At 33.6% G+C, this 15,712-nt stretch overlaps 1 pseudogene; it reads right to left on the reverse strand.

Moving 5' to 3' along the window:
* The window catches only part of LOC114038421, a 109,283-nt pseudogene extending 94,403 nt beyond the window's left edge, over nt 1–14,880 (reverse strand).
* Between the last annotated feature and the right edge of the window lie 832 nt (nt 14,881–15,712).

Raw genomic sequence — 15,712 nt, forward strand, 5'->3', positions numbered from 1 at the left:
GTCACGTACTCTTGTCTATGTGCCAATCCCAGATGCCTCCTCCCCGTATCCGGTCCTAGCCTCCTATGTCACTCCCTCCCCCTTGGTGTGCTAAACTCAGACAGCCCCTTCCGGTATCTGACCCTACAATCATTGGCTAGTAAGCGGGCTGGGAAGGAGGGGTGAGGTAGGTTTTTAGGAACAAGCGTGGTCAGATCACACGCGCGCTCTCCTGGCTCCTGCCCTGTTGCTCTGGCCTTGCTGCTTGGGCTTGCTATGATGGCTTGCTGTGTTGGCCTCTGAATAAAGCTCTGGTGTTGGCACCTCCCGATAGCTCGTCTCTGTGTGGTTATCTGGCAGAGGACCAAAGACTCGAGTGTGAGTAAGACTCTGGTAGTGTGCTCCTTATAGAAGGAGTGGGTACCGGCATACGGCTGGCAGAAGGTCGGCTTGCGGCCAGTATAAATAGAACTTTAGGAAGAAGTCACAACTTCGTCTCTGAATTTCTTATGGCCAAGGAGGAAGTTAGGGACAGCTAGACCTGCTCTGGGCCTCCCACAACCTATTTGAAATTTCTTATTGGTGGGAAGACCCACTACTATGGTATGCCCTTACCCTACTTGTTTTCTTTTCTCACCCTTTCCTTCTTCCCCAGCCAACGTAGAACCTAAACAAGCTATTTGACTGTTCACATTGCTTGGATATGAGATTGGAGATACCAATTCTATTCCTTCAAGTGAGAGTGATTACCAACTTGCAAATTGTCATGCTAATGCCTGCTAACATCCTCCAAGCCTTACGGTCTCTCATATATCTATGCCTAAAGGATTCCAGGTACTATCATCTGACCTGCTAACATAAACCTAAAAACCCATGGGTGTGGCTAACAGCAGAACTGCAGATCCCTCAGGATGTCTGGATCCTCATTTGCCTTCCAAAATATATTTTCTTTTATGTATTTCTTCCCAAATTAGGATATTATTTTCTCAAATGCAAGGATTGTCTTTTTTTCCCCCTATTTGTACCCCAGCACATAAAGCAGTACTTGGAATATAGTATTTTTTTACAAATATTTTCTTTTTTTTTTCATTCATTCATTTGACCATTCATACATCTATTCCCTGGAATAAAAAAAATATTTTGCAAGTTAACCAAAAAGAATATGCTGACCCCAATTCTAATGCACAAACAACAAGTTGTTGTTGTTCACTTATTTCCCTTGTGTCCAATTCTTCGAGACCCCATTTGGGGTTTTTATGGCAAAGGTACTAAAGTGGTTTACCATTTCCTTCTCCAACTCATTTTCCAGATGAGGGAACTGAGGCAAACAAGATTAAGTGTTGCACAGGGTCACACAGCTAGTGTCTGAGGGAAGATCTGAACCCAGGTATTCCTGACTCCAGGCCTGGGGCTCTATCCACTATACCACCTAGATGCCACAAACAGAAATAATTTCATTAAAGAAGAAAAAGTATTGATATCTATGGTAAAGACAGTGACAATGAAATTTGATTTCAGCCAAACTCATCTAAAAATCATTCAAAAATAATAAGAAGGTAGCACATGAAAAAAGGGACCAACTAATAAGATAGAGAAACAAAATACAGTAAAATAATTGTTTAAGTCACCTAGGGAAAGATGAAAGAAGAAAGGAACATATCGCTTCCTTGAATACTTGTAAGTCTATGCTTAGTGTAATAGAGAAAGGCCACTATTGCCCAGTCAAGATTTTCCATGTTTGCAATTAAAGCTAGGAAATTAGGTGAATAAGAATCCCATGAATCTCATCCCTTTTTGCCTGGGGATAGGAAGCTTGGGGAGAAAAGGAGATTATGAATAAATATAATAAGTTAAAGCAAAGATGATGGAGAAGTAAGAAATGTATCAAGCTCTTCCCCCAAAAAAATTTCTCCTCCTAACAGACCTAGAAAATGTACTGGACCGAATCCTAATCTGAAAATACCAGAAAAAAATCCCATTGAGTCATTTTTTTCTCTCTCTGGTCAACATAAGGAGCAGTCTATGTTGAGTATTTCAGCTTAGGGAGAAGTTGTACACCAAGACAAGAGGAAAACTCAGATTCAACAAAGAGAGGATTAAAATTGTGCACAATGCCTGAACAGGTGTCAACCGGCTGTTCTATTGTTTGCTATGGATTTCCCAAGTCACAAATCCAGGACAGACTGAATAGCAGACCTTCATTTAAAATTGACATTCCAGGGTATGGAAACTTTGCAAGCCCTAGGCTATGTACCAAAGGAGGAAAGCTAGTTCAGAAGCAAACAGCAGCTGTGTGACTGGCTAGAATCCCTGAAGCAGAGCTCATTCTCAGTTCCAACCTCTGGCCTAGTCTGATACCTGTAACCACAGAACCAAGGAAAGAATCCCAGATAAAAGGGGAGCTTGCACTTCACTTAATGATGATATAGGATGGAATGGGGAGAAGGCAGAAGGTACATCACACAATGAAAAATTGTAATGATAAAAGGAAATTTGAAAAAGGGATTTAAACCTGATTGGAGGCTAAGAGCATTAAAATCTTAGTCTTAAAGAATAAATGGGTCAAAGAAAAAACAATAGAAATAAATAACATATATACACAATACTATTTTGTATTGAAATTTACAGTACCTAATAAAATAGTTTATAAGAGAAAATTCATACCCCTAAAAAGTTCCATCAACAAGAGAAAGAATAGACCAATATATTAAGCTTATAGCTGAATAAAATACAAAATCATAAAATTAACAACACTAAAATCTACAAAATAAACTGCAAATCTGTAAATTAAACAGAAGAAAATTGCAAGTGAATAGTATTTTGAAAATTAATAAACCTAAGATTTTTAAAGACCAATGTGACTGATAAACTATTAAAATCTGATCAAAAAAGAGAGAGGACATTCATATTACCTAAATTACCTAAATAAATAAATAATAAATAAAAGATAAGCAAATAAATAAAAATTAAAAGGAATGATTGACTACAAATACAGAGAAATAAAGGAAATTGCCAACAACTATTATACTCAATTACTTTCCAACAAAACTGAAAATGAATTTCAAAGCATATTACCAAAAAAGAAAGAAAATAAGCATCTTGCTAGATCAAATATCAGAGAATATAAATAACCAATCTCAGAAACATAAATTTAGCATCACAAATGAAATTGTTATAATATGATGCTTTCTCTTATCTGCATACAATTTTTTCACAATCAATAATTTGTTTAAATACATCAAACTGGTATTTTAAGTACATGATCTATCTTTTTTTAAATTTTTTCTACCATTGTATTAATCTGATCACCACCTGTGCTACCTAGTTGCCAGCTGCCTGTGACTAAATCATCCCTTTCCCAATCCTTTCCTCATGCCAGTTCATTATTCACACAGCTATCAAATTGATTGTATAGTTGGTCTGACCATGTAACTCTCTTACTCCAAAAAACTTCAATGACTGTTGTTTCCCAGGTAGATATAAACTCATGTTTAGCTTTTAAAGGCTTTCTCAACCTGGTTCCAACCTACATTTTCAGCTGTATTACAGAATTCTCTGCTTCCTACACTCCACAGTCAAACCAAACAACTGGCCTTGTTTTCCATATAACATGATATTTTTGTACCTTTGCAAAGCCCTTCCCCTGTCCCTCCTGCCTGAAATGACCTCCCTTCTTTGTAGAATCTGTTTCTTTGCCGAAGACTCAACTCAAGCATTGCATTCTAAAAAGGAAAAAAAAAAAAAAAAGGCTTTCCTGGTATTCTCGACGGCTAGAATTTTCCCTGCTAAAACTGCCTTGTATTTTTTTTTTTTTTGGTATTTATTCTGTACACACTTACATTTTGTTTCTCTTGATAGAAAGTCAGTTCCATGTGAGGAGGGTCTATTGCATTTTTATCTCTCTGGAACAGTTTCTGGTGCTTAATAAATTATTGTGGATGGATTGACATATCATTCTTTCTTCCTGTTCCATATTTGGCATCTTTATCCTGCCATATTCTATCCTTTTACGTTGAAGACATTGAATATCAAAACATATGATAGATTGAATTTGGAAGGTCATCTCAAGTTGCTTATACAATTTTGGGCTGTTTTTGTTTGTTTGACCTCTTCATTCATTTTAACAGATCTTAATAGAAGCTTTAATTATTTTCCCAGTAGAAGTCCAATGTAAGATGACCAAATACCCTATGAAATGGTGTTTTCTGTTGCCTTTGGGTTTGTGATAAAAACAAATACAGGAATTTCTTTATTCGTCTTCAAGAAGTACCTGCCAGCCATCCTCCCATTTAGCTACCATTTGTATCTTCTGGGTGCTAAAGATAGGCAAAACATCAGTTTTAAGTTTTAATAGCTTAACTGATAAAAGTTTTAATTGCTTAAAAATATTGTAAGACCTTTGGGATAGATACTCTATGTAGTACTTTAAAATATGCAAAATTCTTAGCAAATATTGCCTCATTTAATCCTCACAACAATCCTGTGAAGGAGGTGCTACCTGTTATTATCTAACTCTTTTAGATGAAGATACTGAAATTTAGAGAAATTAAATGACTTATCTAAGGTTTTATTGTTTGTAAGTGTTGGAAGTGTGATTAGCATAGGATCCTCTGGACTCCAAAGCCAGTGTAAATGGGGTTTGGCAAAAAAAAAATCTGCTTCTTCCCTTCTTATCAAGTATTTTCTTTTTGTGTACATAAAATATTCTCATAATGTTCTTTACGGAAATGAGGAAATAAGCATAGTTGTTGATAACTGTTAAAATCAGTTTGGTGACACTTCTTGGTAAAAAGTTCTCTCTATGAACTTTTCCATTGATTTGGAGTTCCCCCTCCCCAAATTTCAGATACCTTAAGGAAGAACATGTGCCATTAGCTGCCTAGATCTCTTTTGTGTTTGGTTAAGCCAAGATACTCTTCCTGAATTTGTATTTTAAATGTCCTGGCCATTTTTCAGAATATTTTACGGTACTTTGGTTATTCGAATGTGGGAATTCATAGATCAGAATAGGTCCCCTATTAGGTGGCTAAGATCAAGCCCCACCTTCTGCAGGGACTCCTTCACTTGAGCTTAACCTCTTGTTGACTCAAGTTTTGGCCTTTTCTGTCTCCTCACTGCATCATTCTGAAGCCAGAGTTGGCATTACCCCTTGCTGTGAGTATGATATATCCCAATCAGATATTATTAATTGTACTGTTAAAAGGCTACCTTAAAGAACCAAAGTGCTTTATTTCCTAGGTGCTGCCCTGTCCCTTTCTCTTGATATAATTATTCTTATGACTTGGTCATGGACTTCCTGGACCTTGGATTGCAGAGTTGATAGTCTGGCTTTGTTTCTCACTGTAGTCCAAGTATGTTTTTCCTGGACTTTATGATGGATATGGGCTGCCTAGTTAGTAAGTTGAAAGAGGATGCATGGTGCTGATTTGTTTTTGTTGCCTGTAGAAGCTAAATAATATTATGCCCACTTCCGGGCACTGGTCTGATCCTGTTTACTTGTGCTGGGCACCAATATGGCTTTGTCTGCAGCTGTGGGATCTATTTATATCATTTTCCCTCTATTTACCATTGCTTGTCCCAGCACAGATTTAAATCTTTATTGACTAGCTAACTGTCATGATCTGGATTGAAGATTATGTACCTATGTATATTGGGCTTTATTTGGCCCATCTAGTGCATTTTTTAGAGCTTTACTCAGGTTTTGTGGGAATCTGGAGTATCTTTCCATATTTAAAAAAATTTACTTTTACCAATAAGCATTTAATGTTCCACTACTTCCAAAAAGGTAGTAGGGTCAATTAATAAAATTACTTGATAAAAATTAAGTGGAAGAGAAACCAATAAGATTAACTTTTAGCACTCCTAATGACAATAATACATAACTTAGTGATTTACTTAGATAAGGTACTTGGCAATTATTCCCAAAGTTACATATCTTGGAATTGTTAGCATTAAATGTTATACTTGGAAGAATTTTATTACTTAAATACTAGGCATAAAATTTCAGGTTTTTAAAATTTGTAGGGTTGTTGTTGTTTGTTTATTTATTTTTGGCCGGGTCCATACCTGTGATTTCATTTGTATAATGAGTTCTTGATCTGAAAACTCTCACCAATTCAGATCACTAACTGTTTGATAATTATTGTCTTATAATATGATTGCTTGCAAGTTCTATATTTTTTCTAGGAGAAATCATCTGATGCTTAATACAGTTTGTTTTAGCCTGTCCTTTTTATTCTGTGTCTTTGTTTTTAAGCTCACATATTATTTTTTTTTTCTGGAATGACTCAAATGTCTCTCTTGTTGAAAGGCCATCTTTTGTCATTGATTATTAGACTCTGGTTTGAAGGATATGTTAGAATACCCATACACATATGTTAGAATATATATGTGTGTATATACACAAAATTCTTCCTGGCTGTGGGACAATCCTGAGTTGTTCTTCTGTATTTACAAAATTTGCTATATATTTTAAAAATTAACTGTGATGTGGTATTAGCCAAAATATACACAATTGAGGTGTTCTCTGTCTCCCACACACAAACTTCCAACTCCACACCCTATTCTTGCCCTGCAGAATTGGGTGGATTCATTTGATGGGCATAAACTGTTCTATATATGAAAGTTCAAGACAATTTTTTAAATAACATTTAGCACTATGGCCTTTGGTGAATATGTATATGTATATATATGTATATATGTATATGTATGTGCATGTGCATATGTATATGTATATGTGTGTGTATGTCATGATTCACAGACATTTTTCATCTTTATATCTGAATATACAGTCTTTAGGATCTGTCATTTTATATTGTATATAATTCATGTTCTTTTAACATTATTACCTTTTGCTTTTCTTCTAGCAAATTTCATTTCACTTCAGTATTTTTGTCTTCTAAATATTTTACTCTCCATAATGCATTCACATTTCCCTACCCTGATATTTAAATGTTTTTCCTACTTAATTCTGCTTGTAGAATTGATTTTTTGCCCAATTTCTTTGCTTAAATTTTCTTCCAACAATTTTATTTTTCTTTTACACTATTCTGTATTTTCTAGATAATTTCCATGGTCTTTAAGGAGTCCTAAGGATTATCTTTTTTAATGAAAATTTTGTTCTTTCATAGTATAATATCTACTAATGCTATTTTAGATTTTCCTTTTGAGTTTTACTCATACTGCATTGTGTCTTTGAAATTTTCTTTGTTGATTTTCTAACTGTGAGCTACCTAGATAGACTTATAATTTATTAATACTGAAAATAGTAATTAAGTTAAATTTTAGCAGAAAAATATAATTATGCATGAACATATGTGTGTATTTGAATAGTGGAAAGATATTCCATTTAAAGTAAGTACAGAATACTTAAAATATCTGGGACTCATTTTTGCAAGACACAATCAGATTTAAAAATAATTACAAAATACTCTTTGGAGAAACAAAAGAAGATTAAAAAGTTTGAATAATAACTGTTTCTCAGGGTTATCTAATTATAATTAGTTAAATGTTCATATCTAATCTCAGACACTTATTGGTTATGTCACCCTGTGTAACTTAACTTCTGTATACCTCAGTGTCCTTTACTGAAAAATGGGAGTGATAATAGCACCTACCTCATGTGATTGTTGCAAGGATCAAATGAAATAATATCTGTAAGGTTCTTAGTAAACTCCATGGCACATAGCAGTTACTTAATAAATTCTTATTTCCTTCCCCTTCTATCTCAAATTGTGAAGCTACCTCTTACCCTGTCCTTTAACATAACCACTAGCTGTCTTAAATCTTAGAACTTACCTCTAGGTCTTTATCTTCTCTTCTGTCCTGGAAATTCTATACCAATAGGGTCATATATGCCTTCATTTCTGTGTGTTAGGATGTTTTCCTGAGAAGCATGTCTCTTATTTGGAAAAAAAAAATAGTGAACTAACATGCTTATTCTGCCCAAACAAAACCAGTTATGATGTCACTGTTATTTCTTCCTCAACCTGTATGTTAATGGTACCTTTTCATTTCTCCTTCTGGGATTCTAGGCTTAAATTCCTCACTACCTCTGTCCAATATGTTCTTTCTATTTTTCTTACTTTACCACAGTGCTCCACATTTTGGAGAAAACCAAGAAATTACCATTTGTTTTCTGTTCCTATGTGGACTTTTTGAGAGTAAATAGCTAGTTCCCTTCTGTCTCTTGGTTAGTATGCTCACAACATGGGAGAAACACTTTTCTATTATCTTCTCAACAAAGAATATCAGTGCACTTATAGTTATTTAAATACTAATTCAATTTTTTTCTTCTCTTGAGTCTTTAAGTTACTTTAAAATCTTTAGGCCAGTAGATCTTTTTTTTTTCTTCTTTCTATTTTTTGTTTTGTCATATCTCTTTGTTCTTTCTTTTACCTTCAATGATTTCTTTTTAGCATTCACCTCATCTTTCATTAAACACATGAAAATATTATTTTAATTATTCAGTCTTTTGTTAAGAATTTTACTTATTTATCTTTCTTGTTCTTTTCTTTGGAGTGTTTATAAATTGAATAATCTTCTAACCTCTATTTACTTTTAGAGGAACAATTTAAATGTTTCTCTTTTGCTCAATGGTCATAATTTTTCATTAAAAATTAATCCCAGCTTTGAAATATTTACTTCAGTTTTAACATTTATTTATGACTACTTTCTTCACATATAATTACTCAGAAAATTAAATCATCAAAATGAAGAGAGATTTTTGGTGATTCATTGATTTTTCTCAAAACAGACAATCATTACGTTGAGACCTGAGAAGTAGCACTAAGGTAAATCTAGTTTGGAGGAAGTAGCCTAAAAAAGTCTAATCTAGGTGTGAGGTTTCAGAGTGACAACACTCGTCTATTAGGCAAGAGATATTAGTTGCAGTGGAGAAGTTTAGGTTGACTCTAGTAATTGGGTACCATAGATTGGATAGGCAAAACCTGAAATCCAAAGAAAACCAGGGAGCAGCTAGGTGGCATACTGGATAGAGCACTGGCCCTGGAGTCAGGAGGACCTGAGTTGAATTCCAGCCTCAGACATTTACTAGCTAGCTATGTGACCCTGGACAAGTCACTTAACCTTCATTGCCTCCAAAATAATAATAAAATAATAATAATAATAATAATAATAATAATAATAACAATAAAACAACCAAACCAGAAATTATCAAGAAGGCCCCCAAAGATTTGGTAGGTCAGTCTCAAAATCTATAGAGAGTGAGCAAAAGAAAAAAACAAAAAAAAAAACAAAAGCAAAAAACCAAAAATGATAACCTCACATGTAATTTCCAGTCTCAAAAATTGAGTATGTAGAGGACAAAATAACTGAACAAGTAGTAGAAAATGTAATAAGAGTCCTGACAAAAAGCAGTGTTCTTGGAATAGATGGATTTAACACTGAATATAATACACCGTCTATTGATGGTTTAAGTAAGCCTTTGGCAGACTTTTCAGTATAAATGGGAAGAAGAGGGAAATGTCAAAGTCCCTAAAACAAGTACTATGGACAATTTTGTTAAACTGTTTCAGTGTTAAATTTTGCCACCCCAAACTCTACCAATTTCCCAATTGCATTTAAATTTTTTAACATTTTTTTTAAAGTTAGAGTTCCTAATTCTCCCCCTCTCTCCACCCCTGTACTAAGACAAGCAATATGATATCGATTATACATTTGAAGTCAATACAAATATATTTACATATTAGCCATGTTGCAAAACAAAACATGCATTGTACACGTGTGCACACACACACACACACACATGAAAAATAAAGAAATGAATGAAAAATGTGTCAATCTCTATTCAGAATTTACTAGTTCTCTCTCTTGGAGGATAGTATTCTTCATCATTAATCCTTTGAAATTATCTTGGATTGTTGTCTTGATCAGAGTAGCTAAGTCTCTCTCATCATTGATCATTGTTACAATATTGCTGTCCCTATGTACAATGTTCTTCTGATTCTGTTCACTTCACTTTGCATCAGTTCATATAAGACTTCCCAGGTTTTTCTGGTTGCCTTTGGTTATGTTTGTGCAGCTCATTTTGAAGTTCAAGTAATCAAAATTATCTATTTTACTTCCCATAATGCTCTTCTATCTTGCTTTTGATCAGAAATTCTTCTCTTATTCATAAACTCTTTCCTTATACATTTGGCAGCTAAATGGATCTTTCCCTAATTTACTTAAGATATCACTCTTTATCTGTAAATCCCTTATCCATTTTGACTTTATCTTGGTATGTGGTGCAAGATGTTGGTTTATGCCTATTTTTGCCAAATTGCCTTCTAGTTTTCCCAGCCATTTTTGTCAAATGGTGTGTTCTTACCCTCAAAGCTAGGATCTTTGTGTTCATTAAATATAAGATTATTATGATCTTTTACTACTGTTTATTGTGAACCTAATCTATTCCTCTGATCCATCACTCTGTTTCTTATCCAGTACCAGATTATTTTGATGATTATGCTTTGTAATATAGATAAAAATCTGGTACTGCTGTGTCACTTTCCTTCATTTTTTTTTTCATTGATTCCCCCTGATATTCTTGATCTTTTTTCCATTCAGATGAAGTCTGTTTTTTTAAAATTATTTTTGTAAATATTCATCCATTTCATTTAGATTGTAAGCTTTATTGGCATATAATTGGGTAAAATAATGCCTAAGAATAGTTTCAATTTCATCTTCGTTGGTGGTCCATTTGACCTATTCATTTTTTTAATACTGGTATTTTAGTTTTCTTCTTTCTTTTAAAAACATATTAATCTATTAATTAGCTTTTGACATATTAGTATTTATAGTTGGTCTATTTTATTTTTTAAATAAAACCACCTCTCATTTTATTAGTTCAAGTTTTAAAGTAAACTTTCCATTTTATTATTTTTTTTTGATTCTTAGGATTTCCATTTGGTGTTTAATTGGGGATTTTCTGTTCTGTTTTGTTGTTTGTCTAGTTTTGATGTTGTTGTTGTTGTTGTTTTTGCATGCCCAATTCACTTATCTACTCTTTCTCTCATTTTTTAAACTTCTTTTATTTTTAGTTTTCAACATGCACTTCCATAAGGTTTTGAGTTTTAAATTTTCTCCCCGTCCTGACCAAGATGGTGTGGAATCCGGTATAGGCTTTACATATATATTCATGTTAAGCATATTTTCCCATTAGTCATGATGTAAAGAACAATTAAATCTAATGGGAGGAACCACTAGAATGAAGCAATAAAATAAAACAACAAAGGAAGAGGAGAGCAAATGGTATTCTTCCATCTGCATTTAGACTCCATATTTCTTTTTCTGGGTGTGGATAGCAATTTTCATCATGAATCTTTTGTAGTTGTCTTAGATTCTTGCATTGCTGTGAAGAGTCAAGTCTATCAAAGTCAGTCATTGCACAGTGTGGCTGTTACTGTATACAATGTTCTACTGGGTCTGCTCACTTTCCAAGTGTTTTTTTTTTTTTTTTGGAATTCTACCTATTCACCATTTCTTATAGCACAATAGTAATCCATTACATTCATATACCACAACTTGTTCAGCCATTCTCCAATTGATGGGCATCCCCTCAGTTTCCAATTCTTTGCTACCACAAAAAGAGCTGCTATAAATATTTTTGTACATGTGGGTCCTTCTCCCATTTTTATGATCTCTTTGGGATATAGACTTAGAAGTTTTATTGCTGTGTCAAAGTCTTTCTCTCATTTATTGATGTACACATTTAGAGATATAAATTTTCCCCAACTACTGCTTTGGGTGCATTCCAACAAATTTTGGTATGTTGTCTCATTTTTTTTGTCATTCTCTTTAATGAAATTATTGATTGTTTCTGTGATTTGTTATTTGATCCACTCATTGTTTAGGTTTATATTATTTAGTTTCTAATTTATTCTTAATTTATGTTTCCATAGTCTTTTATTGGATGTAATATTTATCTCATTATGATATAAAAAAGTAAGTTTAATATTCCTTTTTATTTGCATTTTTGTGAAGTTTTGCATCCTAATACATGCTCAGAAAGGCACCATGTTTGCTAAGAAAATTTATACTCCTTTTTAGTCCTTTTTTTCCCCAGAGTTTTATCATATATAATATTTCTAAAATTCTATTTATCTCCTTAACTTCTTTCTTATTTATTTTAGGGTTACATTTATCTAACTTTGAGATGGGATAGTTGAGGTCCCCCAATATAGTTTTCTTACATATTTCATCCCATAATTCATTCAACTTTTTCTTTCAGAATTTGAATGCTTTGCCATTTGGAACATATATGTTTGGTATTGATATTATTTCACTGTCTTTGATGCATTTTCCAAGATGTAGTTTTCCTGTTTATTTCTCTTAATTAAGCCTATTTTTGCTTGTTCATTGTCTGAGGTCACAATTGTTGCTCCTACTTTATTCTTTACCTGAGACATAATAGATTCTGCTCTAACCTCTAATTTTAACTCTGTGTCTCTATGTTTCAAGTATGTTTCTTGTAAATGAGATATTATTGGATTTTGGTTTCTAATCCTTTCTGCTATCCACTTCTTTTTTATGGCTGAATTCATCCTATTCACATTATAGTTATGTTTACTAACTATGCATTTCCCTCCATCCTGTTTTCTTTTGTTTATCTTTCTCTCTGTCTTTTAATCTTCTCCCTTATTTAGAGTTTTTTTTTTAATTCTCACTACTTTCTTCCTTTCTCTTAATTTCCTTTTTTCATCTCCACTTTTCTGTTGTCCTCTTCCACTCTTACTTCCTGTTGGGTAAGATAGATTTTTATATCCAATTGAGTACATGTAGATATTTCCCCCACTTTGAACTCATTCGTATGAGAATAAGATTAATATATTGCCTGCCTTCTCCCATTTTTACATTTCACTGTAAAAGCTTTTCTTGGAGTACATCTTTTATGCATGATAATTTTCCCAATTCTTTCTCTTCCTTCCCTTTTCTCTCAGTACATCCTTCTTTTTTCACTCATTCATTTTTTAAAAGGTCATTCCAATATAATTGATTCATTTCCATGTTCTCTGTCTATAGAGAGTCCATCTTATTGTGCTCATAACAATAAAGTTCTAAGTAGTCACATGTATCTTTCATATAGGAATATAAAGAGTTTAACTTCAAGTCCCTTATGATTTATCTTTCATGTTTATTTATTTTTTTTCTTCTCTTGAGACTTGTACTTGAATGTCAAATTTTTTATTCAACTTTTGTCTTTTATTTGGAAATGTTTGAAAGTGTTCTATTTAATTAAATATTCATTTTTCCATTGAAGGATTATACTCAGTTTTGCTGGGTAAGTTATTCTTGCTTGTAATCCTTGCTGTTTTCCCTTCCAAATATCTTATTCTAACCTCTGAATTTTATTAAGATAGAAACTGCTAAATCTTATGTAATCCTGACTTTGACTCCATGCTATTTCCATGGTTTCTTCCTTGTTGCTTGAAGTATTTTCTTATTTACCTGGGAGTTTTGGCATTTGGCTATGATATTCCGGGAAGTTTTCATTTTGAAATCTCGTTCAGGAGGTAATCAGTAGATTTTTTCAATTTCTATTTTAACCTCTAGTTCTAGAGTATTACAGAAGGATTCCTTTATGATGTCTTGAAATATATCTAGACTCTTCCTTTGATCATGCCTTTTAGGTAATTCGGTAATTCCTAAATTATCTCTCTATTTTCCAGATGAGTTGTTGTTCCAATGAGATATTTCACATTTTTTCTATATTTTAATTCTTTTCACTTTGTTTTATTGTTTCTTGATGATCATGGAATCATTAGCTTACACTTCCCCAATTCTTAAAAACAAAACAAAACAAAACAAAACGAAACAAAACAAAATAACCTTTTTTTCTCCTGGCTTTTGTAACTTTTTTTTTCATTTCACCATTTATGCTTTTTAATGGAGTTATTTTCATCAGTGAAGTTTTACACCATTTACACCTTTTACACCAAAGGATAAAAGTATCCTTTGGTTATTTCTGTTTTTAAGGTGTTATTTTATTCAGTATTTTTTGTGCCTCTTTTATCACATTGTTCATGTCTTTTCATAATTGTCTTCCCTTTATCTTATTTCTTTACTCAATTTTTCTTCCATCACTCTTATTTGATTGGCAGTTAGGTGGTGCAGTGGATAGAGCACTGACCTTGAATTCAGGAGGGCCTGAGTTCAAATCTGGTCTCAGACCAAACACTTGACACTTACTAGTTGTGTGATCTTGTGCAAGTCACTTAATCCCAACTGCCTAAAAAAAAGTTTTAATTCTTAGGGGAATTCTTGTTGGATTTTTGTCTTTATTTATTTTTCCACTTTGAAACTTTGCTTATAGATGTTTTAACATCATTGTCTTCTTCTGGGTTTGTGTCTTGATTTTCCCTGTTACCATGGTAGCTTTTATGATCAAATTCTTTTTTTTGTCATTGCTCATTTTCTCATCCTATTTCTTGACTTTGAAAATTTTGTTAAAGTTAGGATTGGTTCCTGGTGTTGGTGTGTAGGGAGGGTACTGTCCCAAGCTTCAGTTTTTTTTTTTTTTCGGTGCTTTTTTTCAGAGTTAGCTCTGGGGGGTTTAGAAGATTTTGATGCTTCCAAGGTGACATGATATAGGCAGAAGAGTGGTCACTACTCCTGAACTGAGCTCTTTTCCTTACTCAGGAAGGGCCCCTGATTTTTTTTGTAACCTCAAGTGATGCTGATCCTCAGGGCCCCTGCTCCCTCATGACCAAAAGTGCTTCTCTCCTCTATGAAGCTGTGACTGTGAGAAGTCAGTATAGTGGTCAACGGAGTTGCCATACAATATCTAGTCTTTCACCTACTTTCTGACTTATTGTGAAATTTTCTTACTGTCTCTGATTTAAGAGTTCCTGAAACTGCTGCTGCTACTGTCACCAGCACCACCATCACTACTGTTGCATCCATGTGGACTGCAAGCCATTTCTACCACCATGTCACACACCTCTCTTTCTGACTTCCTAAGTTGTCTTGGGGTAGAAGATTGTCTCACCCTGACCTTTTGTTGGCTTTTCCTCTCCAGAATTAAATTCAAAGAGTAATTTTAAAGTTATTTGGAGGGGAATGTTGTGAGAACTTGACTTTAGTGCCTCCTATATTCTACCATCTTGCCTCTGACTCTTCCATTTTTTAAAGCCCCTGGAAACTACATTTTATCCTGTTAAGATTCTAACCCAGTCTTACTGCTTTATATTAATATTTGCACTAACTGATTTTATCCACGCTATATTTGGGGGAAAGGGACATCCAAAAGCTCACTGAAGAAAATACTTCCTTAAAAATTAGAATGGAGCAAATGGAAGCTAGTGACTTTATGAGAAATCAAGACTCTGTGAAACAAAACCAAAAGAATGAAAAAAAATAGAAAACAATGTGAAATATCTCATTGGAAAAACAACTGACCTGCAAAATAGAAGAGATAATTTGAAAATTATTGGCCTACTTGAAAGCCATGATCAAAAAAAGATCATAGACATCATCTTTCAAGGAATTATCAAGGAAAACTGCCCTGAGATTCTAGAACCAGAGGGAAAAATAGAAATTGAAAGAATCCACCAATAACCTACTGAAAGAGATCTCCAAAGAAAAACTCCTAGGAATATTATAGACAAATTCCAGAGTTCCCAGATCAAGGAAAAAATATTTCAAGCAGCCAGAAAGAAACAATTCAAATATTTTGGAAACACAATCAGGATAACCCAAGATTTAACAGTTTCTACATTAAGGGACCACAGGGCTT

This window comes from Vombatus ursinus, unplaced genomic scaffold (genome assembly GCF_900497805.2).
Source record: "Vombatus ursinus unplaced genomic scaffold, bare-nosed wombat genome assembly UNPS02011014.1, whole genome shotgun sequence".
NCBI classification, from domain to species: Eukaryota; Metazoa; Chordata; class Mammalia; order Diprotodontia; family Vombatidae; genus Vombatus; species Vombatus ursinus.